Source organism: Manacus candei, unplaced genomic scaffold, assembly GCF_025592945.1.
Source record: "Manacus candei isolate 608988 ecotype Guabito, Panama unplaced genomic scaffold, ASM2559294v1 h1tg000065l, whole genome shotgun sequence".
In the NCBI taxonomy this organism is placed as follows: Eukaryota; Metazoa; Chordata; class Aves; order Passeriformes; family Pipridae; genus Manacus; species Manacus candei.
The window spans coordinates 5723581-5745820 of NW_026138113.1; the positions used below are offsets into that span (position 1 = coordinate 5723581).

Below are 22240 nucleotides of genomic sequence, written 5' to 3' on the forward strand. Positions count from 1 at the left end.
GAATCACTGTTCTTCACTGCCATTTTAGGGCCTTCTACTCTGTTTTTTCTCTATGTAAGACGGCTACTCTATAATTTGCCTCGGCTGAGAAGTGTAAAACTTGGAGTAGGGTTGCTTGACTACCATAATACCATGCAAATTTAATTGTGTAATCAAAGTTACATGATTAAGAAACATGATGATGATGTATATTTGGGTTCTGGCTCAACAGAAGTATGAAACAAGATCATTTCAAGAACATGTATAGTCTCTTGGAAGGAAAATGTAAATAGAATCACTTATGTGTTTGAGTTCAAGGCAAGCACTGTTAAGTGTATGTCTGACTTTTAGCATGAATTCAGGTCCTCTTTGTCATTAGTCATTCAGTTTAACTGTGCACACAGAAGTACTTTGTTGAAGACCTATTCTATTGATGGATTTGGACTACAGGGATTCCTCTCTCTCTCCGATGTCCTTCTGTAAAAGGAAATCCTCTTGGTATTTCACCAGAGTATTTTAAAGCAAACCAACAAAGTGACCAAAGCAAACAAAAAAGTCCCTCGAAAGAAAACCAAAACCCCCTAAAAATTTATGAAGTACCTATGTTTATGAAATATGTAACTTTTCTTTTTTCTCACTAGAACCTATTAGCATATGCATTACCATGCTAACATAGATGCTGATCTTGAAAAGTGCTGACTCTTAATTGCTAACTGATATGGAAAACTCTAATCCTTGAATTTTTACTAATATTTATTTTTTATCTTACAGAAGGAACTGTAAGAAAACAACATGCTGTAAAACATTTTTAAAAAAAGTTTAATTTCTTAAGTGAACAACTTTTAAAAATGTATCAGTTATTACAAGGGGCAGTTGAAGATGAATACAGAAAAATAATTTTGTTTGCCTACTCATTTTTTTGCTCAAAGCCTGACCTTTTTTTAAGCATATTATTTTTCTTTGTCACACACAAAAAATAACCCTACAAGATTTATTGGCGTTTGTATGGAAAAAATGAAAGGATTTTCATGTTTTGTAAGAAACTTAATACACTCTCACAGATGGCCCAGCTCAGGTGTGATTTTAATTATGAGATAAAACAAAGCCCAACACAGTAGGAAGTAGTCTTAATAAACGGCCTGAAGCTTTTGTCTTCATGTGTCAAAAAGCCTTTTTATTGCGTGATGAATTTTTTTTTTTTCCTAGCTGTTTCCAAAAAATGCTTGGAAAAAATACAAGGGCTTCCAAAGTTCAAGTGAATTGTTTTGGTCAAGTGAAAAATAAGAATTTTTTTTCCATTTCATTTTTCCTGCCAATAAGTTGAGGCTGCTTCTGGCAAATGATAGAAAAAATGCATTAATAATAATTAAACCTGCAAGGACACTAATGCTTTATTTATAAGCTAAATAATTTTCTATTTAGATGTTGTCATTGTTTATTGGTGTATCACACTGGTTAGTAGTAACAAAAATTAAGAATTTGTGAAGCCTGGCTTAAACTGCACTATCAGAAACTAATATTAATTTAAAGCTTGCTATGGTACTCAGCCTTCATTATTAAAACACAAATAGTATGATCCTGTTGTTAAATATTACTAATATGTTATAATAATGTTGTACTGTCTTTCCCTTAGTGGGGAATTATGAGGACCTCATGTTAGGACCTCAGTGTCCTGACATAGTTAATTATCCATAGATAATGGTTTTCAGCAGTAGCTGTTCTGAACATCACAACCTCACTGTTAAGGGCTTAATAAATATTTGCAGACTCAGGTGCAGAGCACCTCCGTCCCCCTCTACAGAAGCAAACAGCTGGGGTTGCTTTCCTGTGCTATACATCACATACAGCATCTCATTTGTTGTGGCAAACCTAATGGTGCAAATGGCAAGTTTTATGTCCTGTGCTATACTGGGCTAATGTTTGTTGCAGATATGCTAACTTGCCTTTCAGGAGTCATCTGTCTTTTCTAGTGCAGAAATATCTTGGAAAGCAGAAACTTCTGGGGTTCATTTACTTGAATGCTGTGTAGATTGGTAAAATCATTTAAGACTTCATTTTAGAGTGTATAACTGCTGTCACCTCCGATGCTGGAAGGTGGAAAATGGTAACCAGATGGTTCACAATTGAATTGTGTATCCACAAGCTTATTTTTAGGGAACAGTTATTTGTAATAATTGTTTCAATTATAGGACAGTGAAAAGCTTAATCTCCATGAGCTTTTACAAGTAATACAGGTTAGGGATTTTTATTTATGTGTGGTTGAATAAGTTTCATGGGAGGAAGTACCCATAACGTTCAGGTAGCTGTGTATCATCTTAAATTATGGCTTGGAATATTGGGTTATTGTTACATAACATCCCAGCTTTAATTGCTGTTGAATAATGGAGTGAAAGGATGAAACTCTAGGTTTATGTTTGTGGAACTAAGCCACATTCAGAAAGAGGCATTCTATCAGTGGTACAACTTTTATGGTCTTTGGTGATTAGTCATCAGTAAGCCTCTCTGTCTAACTAGTCGCAATAGCAGTAATGTTCAAAATGTTACTCAACAAATTATTTAGCATTCAGTCAAAAAAAAAAACAACCCAGCTTAAATTCTTCATGTTTTTCTCATTGATTTTAATGCTTTCAACAAAGACCTCAAGGAAAAGTCTTTTTTTTTTTCCCTCTGAAGTTTTCCATTCTCTGCTTCTTCCTTGTCCTGCCATCCATGCATCCTTGGTCCTAATCCTTTTCTATTTGGGGATTTTAAGGGTTATATTATATTAATTAATCTCTTCCAGTCATATTCATCATGGGTTATGAGAAAGTATAATATAAAAAGTAGTCTATAATAAATAATGATGTGTTTTAAGCTTTTGACCACGTGCTGACTGAGGGAGCATTTGGAAGAACAGTGTACGGTCTATGTTCTACAGGATTTATAGTCCAGTTTAGGCAGGAAAATTATCCTTGTCTGTCTTGTTCTGTGTGCATTAAGCACTGTGATTCTCAGTTTGTGTAATGACAAATGCTGTATTAATATTTATATTTTGTAGGAAATCAGTTGTTGTTGAGTCAAGGGTAACGATCATATTTGCCTTGCTGGGTGCCTTGACTTGCATGCAAGCATCATCCTCAGCACCGATTAGCCTGGTCTCTGAAACACTTCTGACTGGTTTCTGGTTGTCAAACACAATTTTTTTTATTCTCACTATTTGGAAAACTGTAGTGACCGTAGGAACCTTTGTAAATCAGCGTTAATATTACTGTGAGCTTTATGTTTCAGTTGAAGTTGTGGTTGTGGTGTTACTTATTCAGTTATGAGTTTGGTACAAACCTTGAGGTAGGAATTTTCATCCTGATGTGCATCCTATGCACAATAGGTTATGTCTTTCTACTTGTTAACACAATTCTGGTGATTTACTCCGAGTGAAACAAAAGCTGGCAATAGTGGTCTTTTTGTAAGTGGTGATAGGCTGTCAGTCCTAAGTGTTATGTCTTCCTGTGGAACAGAAGACACAATGGCAGTGCTTGCTTTCCCTTGACTGTTAATGGTACAAACCTAAAAGTTACATGAAAAACACAGATCTGACTGTAGGATTAAAACTCAATAAATATAATTTAACTCAATTATATATCTTTCTAATTGGTTGCCCTTTAAAATTCTGTTGTAACTATTCTGTTGGTAACCTATGCCCCTTTGAGTCATTAACAAAATGTAACTGATCTTCATCTATTTTATTGGGGGGGGAGGAGGAGGTTAATCTTCAATATAATCAACGCAAGAAACTTTTGCCTCATGAAAGTAAATGTTTTCAATCCTTTGTTGTCAGATCCCACAATTTTCTCTACAGCAGGCTTAGATGAAACAGAAAACTGATACACTGAGCCACTGGAATTGCAGTCTTGCAATTTAGAAATATCCACTTTATCCCTTATAATTTCTTCACTAAGATTCTTCAGTCTGAATCTGATATAGGTAGGAGCCAAGACAAACAGTAACCATTTATAATCATTCAGAACAGTTTGGATTTCACTAGAATGTAAAGCCAAAGAGTTCTTGGCTTTGTTTCATGTGTCTTACAAGGATAGAAAGTGCATTTAAATTGTAGTACTCACCGTGGCTGCATGTTTCTGTAGTATCTGCAAACTTTTATTTTCAGCATTATAAAGATGTGAAAATACTAGTACAGTAAACTTTTCTCAATTTACCAGCTGAAGAACTTGATGTAAGATCCTCTGGCTTGCTAGAAAGAGTGTCTACAAAAATCTATCTCCAGTCCTTCAAGCATGAGTGAGAATGCAACAATACCAGTGATGCCACACGTGCTTATATGAAGGAAAGGGCAGGTGTGCATCCTTTCTGTGTGGGGCACTGCCCTGGAGTGCTGACACCTATTAGAGTTTTGATCCTTCAAAACACTTCTGAATGCACAGCTAACCTGGGGTTTTAAAGAACAAGTGCTGCAGCAGAGAGTATTTGCAGGACTGAGACATAAAATTTCTTTAGTGATTTACTTCTTTGATTGTTTTAGAGATATTTCCTAACTAGCTAGAATAGCTTATAGTGAGTTTTCCAGTTGCATAGCACAAAAATGGAAAATATATTTCTTTTCCTGTGGGAGTCTTAGTCATAGAATTATAAAAACTATCAAAATAGGCTCTTCCCCTCATTTTTAGTAAGTTACTGCCCTACCACTCAACATGCATGTGCATGCATAGCTCATGTTGTGGTATGTATACTGAATTGATACATAATGAGTCCTTCTAGTAAGGAGAGTTTGCCAGACTATCATTCAGATTTGTCTTGTCTTGCCCTGTCGTCCTGAATTATAAATAACTTGAGGTTAGGAGCAATAGTTTAATTCTCTGTACCTCCAGGAAGTTGTTTTTAGTATTATAGGTAAGACTTGTTTATTCTTCCTTATATAGCACTTTGAAATTCCTAGATGGAATTGCCATGCAATATATATGACAATAAAAAGAGAGAAACCTCATGCTTGCAAAATCTTTGCTGGGAAAGCACCATGGCAAAGCCATTGTAGTACTGTGTTCTTTGCAGTTGAAACTTGTGAAATGTTTTGCTCTGGACTTGGATAAACTTAGGGTGAGCTTTCCACATCTGGGGTCAAGCCCTAGCAAAAGTTGTGTTATCCTTAGACTTGAGCTGGGCTGGCATTTCTGACAGACGTGTAAACAGATGCAAGCGTTGTTGCTAATGACAGGTGATTATAAGTGGCATGGGTGCCAAGGTAATTAAACCATGCCTTGACAGGAACATTTGGTGAAATGGTATTTCAGCATTAGAAAAATCGTTGCAACACTTTTTTTTTTTTCCCTGCTAAGCTATAGACCTGAATATCACTCATTTTGATTCTTTGGCCACAGTACTCCAAAACCTGCTCACTGCTTTACCTATAGAAGTGTTCAGAAATAGTTGAATTGCTCTGCTACGTATCAGTGGGGTTTTGGAGCTTTGAATCGAAGCATCTGCTTCTGGGAATGCTTTTAGCATATAAATACAGTATAAAGTCCAGCACGGAGGGATTGGTGATGTATTATCTTGCTTTATGACAAGATAATGGTTACTGTGCCAGATTTATTAATGGCTGAATTATTGTGCTGCTGTTTGTCATATATTTCTTATTGGACATCTTAACTGCTTTTACTGCTGCAAATTGTAGTTTCTAAATCTATTTAAGATTTTTTGTGTGTGAATGTACTTCACAATGAAATACAGTTTATTCTAAAAGTGAAAATAATGGTTACTTTAAAAGTAATGCACTTGATATTAGAACTTTTATGAACTCCAGGCAGTATATTCTCAGATCTTTATGAAGCAATTTCATACTTTAAGATGACTTTATCTTTTCCGTTCTTTCTGTAGCTGATAGTGAATAATGCTAGTTCCTTATTGATGTCAGAATTCCTAGCAACTCTTTATTTAAAATATTCAATCACATATTGCATGAGAGCAGTGGAAAAATTTGGTTTAATCCCATAAATTAATCAAAATTGATTTAATAAAATATGAAATATCTAGTTTAAGGATATTTTCCCCTTATTCTGTGTGAAATTCATAATAATCTTAGGATGGAAACTAACTGTTCACACTATTGATGTTCCTTTGGTTTTTGCCTCAGCCTTGAAGCGATCAGTGTTTAATATAATAATCTCAGCTAAAATCCTGGACTTCTACCAAATCTGGGAGTAGAATTTAATCCTGTTTATTTTTCATTCAGGATGGAAAGAAATTATTTCTCTCTGCTGGTTGGTCAGGACATACTATAGCAGACAAGAAACTGCTACAAATAGTAGATTGTAGCTAATACAGTCTTAACATTTGGACTGGGTACTTAGCAAAGGGTCTTGGAAACTCTTTTAACTCTTCTAGTTTAAAGGTCATTCTTAGAAATGAAATTTTAAATGTGGTGAAATTTTCACACCAGGTACTTGAAAAGATTCAGTTAAATTACTTGTTAGATACCTGTCGTCCACATTCTTATGAAAAGAAGGCAAAATTGAGTTAAACCCCTCAAGATGACAATGAAATTTTCAATGTCTCTTGTTGCTTTTTTTGGTTTTTTCCCCCCTATCTCCCAGTCCAAGTCTCTCAGCTTTCCATCCACTGTGTCTTCAAATGAGTGGGCTAATAAGACATTGAGTACAGTGAATACAATTGTAGAATTTTAAGCCTCTGGACTGACAAAGATCCTGTAAAAAGTTTGTATGGTCCAAGGAAGCTGGCTTGGATGTATCTGATAAAGTCAAGTGTGGCAGAGGTGAGTGGTGTGTCTGTCAAGTGCAGCAGGGGTGACCTAGCAAAGTGAAGTAATGCCTCTATGGAGAAAACAAATTAGGGGATCACTTTTAAGGATTATAGAGCTGAAAAGTGGGAGGATAACTTTCGCATTTTTGCATTTAGAATTTCTTTGTACAGGAGCGTTTCAGAGGTTTAAGAAGCTAGACTTTTCAGCAAATCAGAAGGTATGCAAGTCATGCTTCTGTTACTGTTTGCAGCTTGTAAGTAAAAAAACAGTAGCAGAAAGAAAAGGATTTGGATGCCCATAGTTAAGGGAGGTGTGATAATTGTAAAGCCTATCAGAAATAAAATCAGTATCATATTGAGGTCCAGTACGAAGTGTATGTGTTCATACATGCAACTTTTCCAAAGGATTTTAATGTTATGTGCAAGTAACCTTGGAGCTGCCAGTTTGCTTTATTTATGATGTTGCCTGCTAGTCCCTGAAGCAGATAAACTATGGATTTTTTTTTTTGATCCTCCATTTGCTAGGCTTTTGTTATAGTGTGGTTACAGTCACAATGTCAGCACATAAAATGTTAAACATCACTGGTCTGAAAGAAGCTTCCATTGTCTTCTACTTCTGGTGCCTGGGGATTCTTTCTAGTCTTGCAGTGGTGGTTCTGTCAGTGTAATATGTCATGAAGCATTTCTCAGTAATGACAGACATTGAATATGAGTGACAGGAACTCTGACCGAGTGAAATGGGTTCAATTACCAGAGATGTAGGGTTACCTGAGATAAAACCAAATGGTCCAATTGTGCTTGGTTTTGACCCTGTGACTCCCAACTATCCAGCAGCAAAGACAAATGGCTGATTAACCATCCCCTAACCCTCCTTTTCTGTGATAAACTTGTTTGGATTTCCTTGTCTGAATAAAAATCTAAGTGTGGCATGTTTCTAAAAGGAAATATGATAGGAAAACAATGAGTGCTGGTGCTAGTCATTTTCTTCTCTTACCGACACAAAACAGAAAGCTGTCATTCTATCTTGGAATGTATCTAGGACATAGTGTCCAGAAATCAATACAAGATAAATGATTGCTCTCTTAACCTCACCTTTCTTCTGCTGCAGCGGTTACATTGCTCCTGTTCACCTGTAGCCAACCTGACGCCAGAATAAATGAGAGAACCTGCCATGAAAAGTATCTTCTTGGGGTTTTTTTTGTGTTGGAGGGGTTTTGTTGGCTGGGGGGGAACAGGGGTTGCTAGTCAGTATTGAGTGCCGTTTTACACTTGTTCTAGTCCAGTGCCTACAGCTCCCAGATAGAGTTATAGCAAGCTCCCTAATTAAACTGTCGCTGTCTGCCCTCACTTGACTGCCTTTACAAAGTCATTTAACTAACAGACATTCCTGACTATTAAAGCTAGGAGCAGTGTGTCTCCAGTGCTGGAGATAAAATGAATGAAATTTGTTAATCTCTACTGACACTTGATCCTGGATGTTGAACTAATACTGTTGCACCTGAACTTTTTCTTTATTGTAATTACTTCTCATGTTATTATTTCATGTAATAAATTGGAAGAAAATTTCAACAGGTATTAAATTATTCAAGTTGATTTATGGATGCTGAGTGAATATGACATTCATCTTGTGCATTCTTCAAAAGCACATTTCAGTGGATGTTCAGAGCTGGCTTCAAGGACTGTGCTAATAGAATGCTGTAGTAAGAGGATGTGTTTCCTTCATCTGAAAGGAATGCCATTTTTAAGTCTCTGCCTTTTAGTAATGAAGATAAAATTTTGTGATTTTTACCTACTCTTAATTTAAACAAGTACTTTGATTGAAAATTTAATACATTTTCAAATAGCACATAAAAACATTGCATGCCATTGGTAAAACTAGAGGGGCTCAAATTACAGGGTAGAATTCAGTTCTATTTGAAGGAACAAACGTTTTAAAGAAAAATTTGTAGTTTATTTATCATCTCCTCTATTTGTGCTGTGTTTAGATTTTAAGGCCAGAAGGGATATTTAGATCATCTAGTTTGACCTTCTGTATATTGTAAGGCATTACACTGCACTTGGCTTTCCCTGTATTGAGACCAATGATCTGTCTTTAGGCTTAAATACATCTTTCAGAATGATGTCCATTGGTCTGAGGACAATGGGAAATTGGAGTCTTTTCTAGAACTGAATTCAACTGTTAGTCAACCTCACAATTTAAAAGTTCTCTTTTCTGTGGAATGCTTTGATTCAGCAATTTTTCAGTCTCTAGTCCTTACTGTAATTTTTTCTGCTGGACAGGAAACAAAAAAACATTAGTGTGCAGTACTTTCTGTCTGCAGAAGTCGGTATAAACAGCAGTCACTTCAACCTTCACTCTTGTTTCTGAACAATTGGGCAGACTGAGATCCAGAAGGGTATTTACTTCATATAGGTTACATGCAGAGCTGCTGCCTTGGGTTCAAGAAGCCACATATGTGATAGCTCAAGGTTCTACACCACCTTCTGTTGCATACTTTTAGTCCTGTACTTCCAGTGTTGTGAAGTTTCTATGCAGTGTTTAGTGCTTAACATTAAAAGTGAACAGCAAGCCAGAATAATAAGAATCATCTTCTTCTTTACCTGTTCTTTAGGAACTCCCAGATACCTAGTTATATGGTTCATTTTAAAAGCTTATACATAACAGGTGATGATTTATAATGCTTTTGATTCCTAGTGGACTTTTACAAGTTCATCACCATCTTCATTGCTAGGTTGTGTTCCTTATTCCCGGGTCTGAGAGAGGTATGTTTTAAACCTTTCTGACTTTTCTGCATAGTACATTAATCAGGGTGTAAATACTAGATCTCATTGTTCCTAGGACCTATATTTCAACATATTTTTTTCTCGCAGGGTTGAAAGGATGTTTCTTTAAAGCACCTAAACACTGTCATCCACCCTAGAGATGCTTTCATTAACTTCTTTTTGCTAAAAGCTCAGGTCACAAATAATGCTCTGTGCCATAGAAGTGTGGGAAAAAAAACAACCCTGATATTTTGGTATTCAGATTTAAGAAGATTGTGTGTGTTCAATTATTTTACTCTGTTGTGTAATGAGCAGTGGGTGTGGAGTTAAAAGTATTTGGCACCATGTCTCAGGAAAAAAAAAAGTCCAATGGTATATTCTAAAGATGATAATGGTATATTCTAAATATATATATATATATATAATGGTATATTCTAAATATGAGCTAGCAATATCATCCTTTAATGCCTTATGTGTCAGTTACACTTTTGGGAGGATAGTTTGTGGTGTATTCACTATTTTGGGTTTGTTTTTTTTTTTTACCTGTTGGTCTTCACTTTAATATTTGAAGCATCTCTTGTATTAAGTTCGGTGTTTTTAAGGTAGTGGGAATGTATTTCCTAAGTAAAAATACATATTGAGCAGGTTTTTCTCTCAGTTTCCAGGGGTCTGTATTTAAAACCAAACCAACCAACCAGAGCAAAGTTATTTCCTAGACTATTTGCCACAAGATCTGTAAAAGAAAGCTCTGCTTAATGCAAGTGCCAGAAACACAAGGGATTTCCTATATTAATGTAAAGGCTACAGTGTAAAGTCCCTTGTGTGGCCTCCTAAGGATGCTCATCCTTGTGTGTGTCTCAGGAGAAAGGGTTCAAAGTGTCAGGTGAAAATTTTTGTAGATATTTATTGTGCTGAAAAGCCAAAATTTTTTCCAGTCCTGTAAGTGGTCAAGTACCTCAGTATAAGATGACCTCTTGAGTTTCTTTCACTCCATCTTTCTTTAGAGAGGCTGCCAGAATCAGGTTCATGGGTTTGAAAACACACTTTCACAAAACTGTCAGAAAAAGATGGTCAACCAGGTACAAGTTTAAACATGGAGATTAGACTGAAGGAGTATTAAACTGATGGAGTAGATATCTTTTTATATATATGTCCTATTATGCTAGTTCATCAAACATATATTTGAGAAGGATGCAAATTTAAAAATGGCATGTAACTATTGGGCAGACCTACCTACCTTTATCAATGGAATAGATACCTTGGTACTTGGAGTAATCTAAAATACATTTTTTACTATTGTAAGCTATACATCAATTAGAATTTACTGAATGTCAGTGCAACTATCATATTTCTAAAATGTAATTATATATTTGCATATACTAAATTCTGTGAAAAATAGTCTCAAGTCCATCTTTTGGAAGCAAATTGACATAATTTTGATATTAATATTCATTGAATTAGTAGAAAATAATCTCAACATTTCCTTAGCACACTTAGTAAGAGTGAGGTTTCTTTTCACAGATGATAAAAAAGTCATGGGGTCCTAGTGCTTTATTAGCACTTCTGCAAGGTCAAAGTCATTTCATTAAGAGAATGAAACTTTTTCTATGTTGTAAATATTTTCTGTTATAACCATGAGACTCTGGTAGGACGAGTGAACGTTTTCCCTCACGGAGACTTTGATCTTTGTATCTCTGCAAGCTAATCCAGATCTCGGTGTAACTTTGTTCGGTGGGCATCCACAAGTACACGTAATTCTGTTAATTTTAAAATTCTTCTACCTTAAATCTGCAGCTCTCGTATTTCATCTGTATAAATAAAGCTCCTCGTGCAAGCCGGCCAGGAAAACATATGATACCATTTGCGATTGCAGAATGCGGCATGCTGTTCTTCTGTAATTATAATGGCCTGAGCAGTGAGGGGTTGGTTAGCCTTCCTTAACAATCATTAATCTAGCGAGTCTTAGTTACAGTGGCCCATCTTGGAGAACAGCAGTCCTTGGCATGAGGCACCTTGGGCTGCGAGTTTGTTTTGAGCGAGGGATAGCCTTGTTTGTTACATGCTGCTGCTCGCCGGTCCCTCAGGAGTCTGGGAGGAGGCTTTTGCCTTGTCTTGATTGCTGCTTGCCCTCTCCCTCACTCTCTAGCTTGTCCCTTTATTTCTCCTTGTTGTGAAAGTTTCTTTCTGTGTGACTGGGAGTCTGTTTAGCAGACCATATTGCAAGTGAAGGTGCATCGTTTGTTGCCTGATTTTGGCAACGCTGGGCAGTCAGCTGGGATGTAATTAAGACTCTGAGAACAGGCTGTCTTCTCCACAGGAAGGGCATGTTAGATGTTGCTGGGATTTGGGGCTGTCAGTTTGGCCAAGGCTGGAAACTGAGAGCTAGGGACAGTGATCTTTTCTTTCATTTATAATCCCTTTATGTACAGTGTATGCACTTGGCAAAGTTTACATATAACCTAGTGGCTGGAGCTTGCAAGCCAGTGCGGCTAAATTAGCATATGTTACATGTATATTTTAGTAATATTTTAAAGCAAGTGCAAATTTCCAAAGTGAATTATGCATGTATGACAGAAATAGGGTTGTGTTGCATTGGGTGTCAAATCCCACAACTTTTTGTCAAGACCATGGATTTTACATTAAAAAGGCAGAGAGACTAAACGAGGTAAAACAGTTTTAATTTTTAACAGTTTGGTCCAGCCCAAGGAACTGCTCTCTGACAGTTATAACTGACATTTGAATAATTGGATTAATTCAGAGAGGGGCAAATCCTGTATTGATGGTTGTGCTTGTTCTATATATTTTTTAACTTAAGGAAGGAGCCAAATGGTTTAATTATTTAAAGGACACTTCTTGCAATATAAAATACTGCTGTTTTGCAACTTTGGTCTAAAATCAAGGAGGAAAAATATTTGCATTATTTCATTCTTTACATTTAAAGGCTTAAGAAAAAAAATATGAAACTTACTGTTTTGTGGTTTTTAAGCCAATGTAAAGAAAAGCGGGAGAGGAGGAAATTATCATTTGTGACCCAAAGCACCAGAAATGGAGATGAGCCTGGTTTAGTCTACTAGATTCCAATCTTTTGTGGGGAAGTGTAAACCCTAAGTAATAATCACATTATGCTGCAATTGCAGAATATTCAATCAGTGCTGTTGCAAGAAGGACCTCTTCTAGTTTTCTTAAGCTAATATGAAATTCTTTTTTCATTCGGACTCTTCTTTTTCTTTCTTTTTTTTAATGAGAAATTTAAAATTTACAGAAGTAAATGTTTTTACTGTATTCAAAACCAAGGGTAGGAAGGCTAACTATTGTCAGGGACAGTTCAGAACACTGCTTTGGCTCTGGCTGTTTACCCAGCAGGACATAAATAGTATTAACACTCAAGGAGAAAATGTGAATTCACAGCTTACGATATTAACACCCTGTAAGTGAAGTATGAAACATGCCTATGAAATGTCACATGCATATATGGATGCATGTATGATTTTAGACAACCAGAAGTGCTTTTTTAAAGCCTTGTGAAGTCTGCTTTGGTTTTCTTAGTTTATGTTGCAAAACAAGCAAATAACACCTTTCCTAAGCATTCCCACCTACCATCACCTTAAATTGTGCTAACATAATTTTGTTTCCAAAAAGGCTTGTTTCAACAGATTTATATATAAATAACGAAGTAAAATTTGAAAGTATGTGAATGAATTCTAAATTTTTATGATTAGATGGCAAGGAAACATTATATAAGTGAGTTTTTTAAATTACCAACCTTTAGGAGTTTCTGTACAGTCCTGAAATGTTTTATCGTTTACTTTGCAAATGAGACAGTTCAGCTTTCCTGTATCCAGACTATCATTCCTTTGGGAATTCTTAAAGCCTTTTAAAATTATGGGGGTTTTGGTGTTGGTTTTGTTTTGGGTTGTTGTTTTTTGGTAGTTTTTTGGGTTTTTTTTCTGGGGCAGTCTAAGAAAGTCCCAGGAGTGAAGTTGCCATCTGTCCTCTATATTAAAAGAATCTTCTATATGATATACCTGATGTTCTTGTCCCAGAGATAAATGTTGATAATTAAAAGAACAGCATTTGTCCTTTATTCTGAATTAAAAAATTTTCCTTATAAACAGCTGCAAAACTTATGAACACTTTTAGGTTCTTTAAGCTCCTTTTTTTTCTAGTGTGTCCTTTTTTGTTGTTGTTGTTGTTCCAGAGTTCTGTTAAGTACTGGCAAGTAAATTGAAGAGTTTATTAATCTAAGAATGTGCACATATGATTTAAGGAACACCTCAGCAACTCTGAATACACTTGAGTTGTAGATAAATTATTCTTATAGATAAGATACATATGAACTCTGATTGTGGTAGAGAGGAGGGAAGGCAGCGGGTTGAGAATGAGAGAATTATATGAGCCAAGCAATTATTTAGATAATGTTTCCTCCGTTAAAATTGCAAGTCAGAGACTCCACCTCCCCCTTCAGGAAAGCAACCTACTTCATTGTATGAACTTCCTTCCCCAACACACATTTGCCCAGGAACAATTCTTCATCCTTACACTTCAGCTGTAGCTCATTAGTGTCCATAGTTGCTCCCAGTGGTCCCTCTGTTCACAGTATCACAGTGCATGCATGGCCTGAATACCAAGTACCTATATTCTGAATATCATACTTATGCAAGTCAAGATTAATGATTGTTAAGTAGTGTCCTTGTTTGTTGTTTTAATACTCTCTCCATTTGTGGTTTTTAGACAACAATGTGAAGAATGTGTCTATCAATAAGAAGGGATGTTTCCTATAATAATCTGTTGTGCTGCTCTCTATCCCCCATGGTAGGCAGCACCATGCCAGGTCAAACCAAAAACCTTTCAGTGCCACACAGAGATGGACAATGGCACACAGCAAAAAGGGGAGGGGGGAAGATAATAAGGACAGTATCTAGCGATTCTCTCTGTGAATATTGATCCAGCTCTAGCAATTTGTGTCTAACTTTAGACACAAATTGCAAAGGTGATAACTTTAATGGTCCTGCGTAGATACTTGTTCTTGGTGAATTTATGCAATCATTTTTAATTTATGTGGACTTTTAACAGCGTTGCTATTCTGTTCTGAGCAGTTGCACTACTCTTTCCACCCAAAAAACCCAAAACAGACCACCAAACCCAAAAATTCCACAAGCCCCCAAATCCCACCAAACCAAAAGCTCAATCTGCTTTTGCATGTTTATTTCTTTTTTAGGAAAGAGTGAAAAGTTAATTCACAGAATATGCAGAGTTGGAAGGGGCTCACAAGTGTCGTTGAGTCCAACTCCTGGCCCTGCCACAGGACCATCCCTGAGAGTCACACCATGAGCCTGAGAGCACCATCCAGGCACTCCTTGAGCTCTGTGGGCTCAAAGGCCTACACAGCACCCAGTATTCCCAGGAGGTCTCCCTTCCAATACTAACTGGGCCTGACCCTGCTTAGCTTCCAGGATCAGATGGGATTGGATGCTCTCAGGATGGTGTGGCTGTAGGCACCCTTGAGCTGGACAATTCCCTATGTAAAGTTTGTGCTTTTGGTTGGAATGGTGCTTTTTTTTTTGTTCATTCATGATTTTATCAAATTCTGTTGCATCTCTTTTGCAATCACTTTTCTAGGTTTGACAGTCTTTATTAAATATTTTTCATATGGAGTCCTTTCCATATCACTCTTCTTTGTCTTTCTTAATTTTAGTGTCTATGCTTTGAGGCAGGGAACCAAAATTGTTCAGTTCTTCATGCTTTGGCACCTAATCATATTCAAACATCACCATATTCCTGTAAATTAGTTCGTTTTTCTTCCTAACTGGAATTTCATTTTACTTCTAATTATTCATTCTCTGGGTTAAGTCCAAGAACCTCAATACCTAGTTCTAGGGATGCGGATCCGTGTAATTCCAGTGGGGGATCTGCACTTCCATGTCTTTGTGCCCTCTGGTGGTACAGCACAGTTATGGATCCAGGGAGTTGGGGCCTCAGTGGTAGGTACCCAGTCACTACCCAGGTGATGTTCAAGCCTTTATAAAAGCCTTGATGGGACATTCATAGGACAAAGGGCAAACATCTGTATGCTGAGCTACTTTAGGGTTACTTGTAGATCCATCTCCACCACCTGTTCTTCAATTCATTAATGTCTGATTTAATCTTAGAAATTCTTTTAGGTACCCAGGTTTGGGATTGATTTTGAATCTCCTACAGTGTGTTTGCAGTTCTAACTAGGACACATCCTGGCTCCCAGGATGCAAAATGGTCTTCCATTTTTCTTTGCCTGAATTTGGTCTCATCTGTACCTACCTTCTTTTCTACTGCTGGGGAGAGGAGTCAAGTTTTGAAAGGGGAACTAGTAATATGTAAAATGGTTCATAGAAAGTCTCGGGTTGAAGAGGACTTCACAGTTGAGTCTTAATGTATATATGGATTTACCTGCGACAAAAAATTTTGAGGGTATTTCCCTCCTGAGATATGAAACCTGTTGGAGGGAAGTACAACAGTTGTGCATAGATAGACTCTTTTTACTCTGTGTTTAAAAACCACTGCAAAAAAAAAAGTGTATAAAAAAATATATATATGGCAGTTCAATTGTGGATGATGAGAAATAACAGAAAAACTGTCATTCCATAGAGAGCTCTGTCTGACAGGTAGGATATGAGTTTTAGAAGATACTGTTAACAACTGTGTAAAAACATTAGAATTCAAAAACAGGACACAACTATAGGATACAGTATAACAGCTGATATTTGCTTTGTTTCCATAGATTACTCAGCAGTTTGGGATGAGGTGAGTTTTTTACTGACAATATGCACAGAGGAGACATGTATTTTAGGTAGTTGTGAATGGCTTATTTCAAACTTTGTTCTTCAGCTTCTTAAGTTACTTGTTCAACTTCTAATGTCAAGTAGTTAGTTAGTGTATGTGAGGTACCTAATGATGAATAACCTTCCAAAGCATATAAAGAATTGTTATCTCGTCCTAAAATCACCCTTTGCAGATTTTTTTTGTACAATATATTATTCTTTTATACAGTACTGTAATCTGTCTGGTTATTGAAAACTTAATTAAAAAAAAAATCCTGTTCCCCAGTAGCTTCTAATGCATCAGGTTTTGTTACCTTAACATTTTTCTTTCATTAATATTGATTAAATTGTAGAGGGTTTCATTGCTGTTAATAGGGGGCACATTTTAAATTTCAGATCATTAACATTTAAATAGATTTTAATTGTTACATTTAACAAATTTATGCAGGTAAAGATTCAATTTCTTCAATTAATTTACATTTACAGATTCAGAGATCTTTTGCTAGGGCTATTCTCATAAAACTTTAAGGGTCCCAGAAGGATCTCTCTATACTTATATTCTTTTCATTTTATCCCTGCTACTCTCTCCATATTATGTCTTTGAAAGTGGTATGCTTATTTCCATATGCTGCTTAATAAAGCAACATTTCTTTTAGCCTTTTAGGTGGAGGTTTGTTTAAAAAAATTTATATATAAAGACTCAAGTGAAATTTATGAAATTTTACAAGTTTGGGAATTGTCTTCTCTGTTATGCCACACGTGGGGAAAAATAAGTATCTGCTTGTTTGATGTAACATGCAAATCAGTCAAAGAAACAATTCCTGGGTACTTTTCCATCCCCACGGATTTCAGAAGTCCAAATGAAAATAGGTAAAGTTTGTTTGGTACATTATCTCATACAATAGAGGAAAATTCAGAAAGATTGTTTTCTTACACATTCCTTGACCTGGGTCTGGCATTTCTCTGGAAGCATATCATCTTGGGTGTAGCCACTTTGTATCTACATAGAATATAAGTATATAGGATAAGTTTCTGTCAGTTCAGGAAAGTCACATGTTTTGCTTTATCAAACTAATAAGTCAATGTTGACTTGCATGATGTCAAGGTAAATGCAGTATAGAGTAAGGACAGGAAAGAGAGAGATGGTGAACATCCTATGTCTTACAAACAAGAGGACAAATATCTCTTGCCATATGAAATTTCATAAAGAAGGGAGACAGATTTCTTCATTTCTTTGGTAGCAGCCTGATCAGCTTAGAATTGCATGTGTATGCTCTGAGATAAATTACTAGTGAAAATTACATGTAACACATATTATATTGCTATATGTTACTATGTGTCTTGAAGTAATTTTCTGAATTCCCTAACCCAACATGCAAAACCAGGGACTCAGGGATTGTAGAAGATGGATCAAAGTCATTTGAAGTTTTTATGTTGATAAGAAATTCAGAGATGTCAGGGACATCATGAGAATTTGACAGTGGGGTCAAATCAATAGACAGCAAAGCATTTATTATGTTGGAAAGCAAAAGTTAATACATTCCATATGAAGGAACTGCTCATTTAAAGAGTGAGTGGACCAAGAGTGGGCTGTGGGAGAAGGACCTGCTGGAAGACATGGAAGAGAATATCAACTGAATAGCAAATGAACTTTAAATGCTCAGACACAGACAGATTTTAAGGACTATGGGCCCAGCAAGATTAAGGGCAATAAAGGAGAGTGGAAATAGTAAAGCCTCTAAAAATGTTCAAGGCAAGTATTACACCATTTAGTGGAAATGATTTCTGTGGACACAAGGTGGCCCAACCTGAGGTGATCAGAAAGAAGTTGATGGAAACCTGACACAAAGGTAGTAAACTGACAATCAGTTCATATAAGAGGAATAAAAATGGAGGTGGAAACTGAGATCTAATATACTTTTTTTTTTTCCTATCATGATAATAAAAATCAGCATTTTGGAAGGACTTTTCCAATAAGATGAGTGATAAAAAAAAAAAAGAGAGATGGGGGGAAAAAAAGGACCTGAAAATGATTGGGAAGTTCATATTGTAGTTAGCTGACATTAAGGAACAAAAGCATATACATATCTGAGGGTAACTTAACTTGTTCTTATCTTATGAAAGGTAGCTTGTGTCAGGAGGCAGAGTGTTTCTCCTGGTAGTGATTTATCCTGTCAGACAGTCTTGATTTTAATTGCATTGGAGGTATTACAGAAAAAAGTAGCAGTTCCACCGTGCTGGCACTGACGGATTCCTGGTTACCAGATTTCTGTGCAGAACTGTTGGCTTCTGTTCTGGCAGCATTCAGAAATGCAATTAATGTTTGTGAGGAAGAGAAACTTGCTTGAAAGTGTGATAACTTGAAAACTGAAAAAGAATTAAAAATAATTCTTCAATGGGTCAGTTTCTTGACTTTCTGGTAATCAGAGTCTTCTATGTGGCCCCGTCCAGAAAAAGAAGTTGCAGAGCTATATATTCCTAGAGGAAATAGAGCTAAGTTAGAAAGTGATATAAATGATCTCAAAGCATAAATACAGCAATTCAAAACAAAGTATGTTTCCTTCCCAGAGAGGAATATACCATTTTGCTGAAGAATTTGCATTTCCATATTTTTGATTCTACACCTGTCATTACCAAATGCAGACATGATTTTATTTAATTTTAATTAATTTTATTAATTTTAATTAATATTTTAATATTTAATTAATGTATTTAATTTTAATACAGAAGAAGACAATCTGATTTCCAAGAAGGAAAGCGTTTTGTGTTAGGGCATCTTGGGCTTCTGCTAATGTGAAAATAAAAATATTTGCTGCTGAGGGACTGAGATCTACACATAAAATATCTATGAGGGAAATAAATATTTTAAAATGCAAGCACTAAAGTGGTACTGGCACTTCAAAATAGGGTCAGAGGCTGATTCCTCCTTTAGAAGTGTCAGTGTTCTAATGTGTATGACTGCATACACTGAACCTTTCATGATAAAGTAACTACTGTTGCTTTTTTTTCAATGGAAAAAAACGCACAGAATTCTTTTTTCATTCAGAAGATAACAAGTTTCCTAGAAATAGTAATACAAGACCTCAGTATTATGTGAAAAGGAAGTTTTTATAAAGCTGATTTGCTCTGTCCAGACTCACAGAACAGAACAGCAGAATAACAACTGCCTGGCAAGTTAATTCATGTTTTTTTTTAATGAAGATAATCTCTTTAAAATGAGCAAAGAAAAAGCTTTGCTCCTGCAAGATAAATGTATCCTTTTTTTTTTTTTCCCTGTTGGCCTAGATGTATACCAAAACATGTAAAAATGTACTTCAGCCTATATGTACTCAGCCTCAGTGCACAAAAGGAGAGGATGTGCAACATCAGGAATTTGGGAGCCAGGAGTCTCTGCACTCAGCAGCCTGCTGTCATCAGGCCTCACTCCTCTTTGTTCTAGGTAGCATAAAGGATGTTGGAGGAGACAAAACCTTTGCTTCAAAAACTTCTTGCACCTAATGTTGGTGATGTTATTTGATCTATAAATAATAAATAGGACTTTTCAATAGTCCTATTTCCTTCTGATGTACAACAGCCACAGGGAGTACTCAGATCTACTTCCTCGCTTTGCATATTCCCCCAAATTGGTAAAGTGCCTTAAAGCCCACATTTTGTTTTCAGTTTTTGGTTTTAAGGTCAAATTTTTGTATAGAGTAAAGTGTTTATTATGTATTAAGTAATTTTCTGTAAATATTAAATCTCTGGTTGTCATGTCTGGATGCATAAAAGCTAGCAAGGAGTAGACTATTAATAAAATAGAATGAAGGAAAATGGGAATTTCACATGGCTCCTCAACTCATACTGAGTACCTTTAATTAAATGCTGAGCAATCTGAACTTTTGTTGACCTGGTTGGGAACTGAAGTTGTTTCAAATGTGTCTCCTATCATTTTAACAACCCTCAAGTTTCTCTTGGAAATTACATATGGTTTTGTGTAAGGGGGAAGGTTAAATAGCTTGTGCTTTTACTTACCTTGTCCTGCATTCAAGCTGCTGTTAGATGAAACACATGGTCAGCTGTGTTATTCCTTAGACTTTGCTATAGTTCAAGACCAAAATTCCAAGATAAATAGCAAGAGGACAAGAGGTGTGGCTTAGCAGGGAGTGGCCAGCTCAGATCAGTCTGGTAGTCTGCTGCTGCTTCCAGTGTCAGCCAAGCCATCTCATAGACAAAAGCAATTCCTGGGTGACATTTGTATGTTTGTAGATATTCTTTTCAAGCAAATCCTAGCTTTAGCTAACATATGCATATGCAAAATAAACCGTGTGGGTTGTGAAAACTAATGCTTAAATTTCCTACTAAAATGTTTTAAGGGGATTTGTTAAGGTCTGCTGGATTAGGGGAAAACAGAATCATAAATTTAGATGGTTTATAACTAGTTATCAAGGAAGTAACTGAATAAAATTAAGGTCTCAGGAAAAGTGAAAATAATGTGAATTTGAACTGAAGAGCTGATTTCTGAGTCCAGCCAGTTCAGACAGGTCTGACTAAAACTATAATCAAGTTGAATGTATTGCACTGGTATTCTAATTTCCAATTTGAGATTTTGCTACATAATCTCTAGAAGAGTATGTCTAATCTCTATGAGATCCAAAGTCTTTGTATAAACTCCCTGAATTTTCCTCCATGTGTCTCTGCTAAACTGAGATGTGTCTTCTGGCTGAGTTGTAGAGACATTAAATTACTGAGTAAATCAATACAGTGCTGTTATGTCACTGTATCTTTTTCAAAGACCAGCTCAAATTTTGTGTGCTGTAGCTTTGATCCCTTTCGTTTAATTCTGAGAACACTTGTTATTATAGGAACTGTTGTTTGTATGTTATTTTAGCTTTTTACTTAAGTAGCTATTTAGCAATTTAAATGAAAATGTAATTGGGTTACATCTGTTTTACATGCATGTAATACCACGCAGATGTAAACCTATATTAAAACCATATTTTCTTTTTGGCAAAAAGACATAAAAATAGAATTATAGCAATCATGCAATACATCTTTTTTTTTTTTTTTTTTAGCAGTGTACACAAGATGTATTCCAGTGTTTATGTTGTGATGGTAACAGCCCTTTCTATTTTTATGAGAACTAACTGGCATAGCCTTTTATTTTAGTTGTACAAGGACAAGTACACTGTTACACTGCTGTAAATCCCATGGAACTCCACTGAAGTTAGTTAAAATTCCTCACCAAACTCATCAGTTTCAATAACTGACTCTTTGCAGAGCCAAATTCCACTCTGAGGATCTCCTCTGAAATAAGGAATGTTTATGGGGTTACACTGTTATGAATGACAGTGATATTTGGCTTTCAATAGCTTTATTTTAAAGAAAGATGAACTTCTTGCTGGCTGATCTTACAAGGTGCTGAGTGCCCTCAGCTATTGTTGACTTTGTTAAGGTTTTTTTCTATGCTCTGGAAAGAGAGATAAGAGATATGGATTCAATTCCAGCTTTCCCTCAGCTTTTACCCTTTGTATAGGTACTGAGGCAATGTACTTGATGTCTCTGTACTATTGTAATCATAACACAGAGTTCCTCCTGCTTTATTTGTCCTCTTCATGACTGACTACTACTCTTTGTTTATGTGGTGTCTAACACACTGCCAGGATTGTGAGTAGTGTCCATTGATACAGGTGTAAGTCCCACTTACAGTGAAATAGAGAAATAATTAGGGCACCTGGCAGTTCCCTAAAGATGACTGGGATCTTTAAAGACTTTGGAAGCTAATTTCTCTATCAGCAGGCTCAAAATATGAAGTATTATGTTAGTTTTGTAGTCTAGCACACAGATTTTTGATAATGTAATGCCTTGAAACCTGTGTTTATAAAGTAAGACTTCTTACTCCTTTAGTTTCACTTATATAATCATAAGTCCAAAATAAACCTGTATATTTTACTTGGAGTGAAGATATGTTTAGTAGA

The 22240-nt window shown here is 36.1% G+C and overlaps 1 protein-coding gene and 1 pseudogene across 7 annotated transcripts in view; one reads left to right on the forward strand and one right to left on the reverse strand.

Annotated features, from left to right (window-relative positions):
- FTO (FTO alpha-ketoglutarate dependent dioxygenase) overlaps positions 1 to 22240 on the forward strand; it is a 229747-nt gene that overhangs the window by 114468 nt on the left and 93039 nt on the right. The gene's annotated exons all lie outside the window — the stretch shown is intronic.
- On the reverse strand, positions 14870 to 14989 carry LOC127479293 (uncharacterized; annotated as a pseudogene).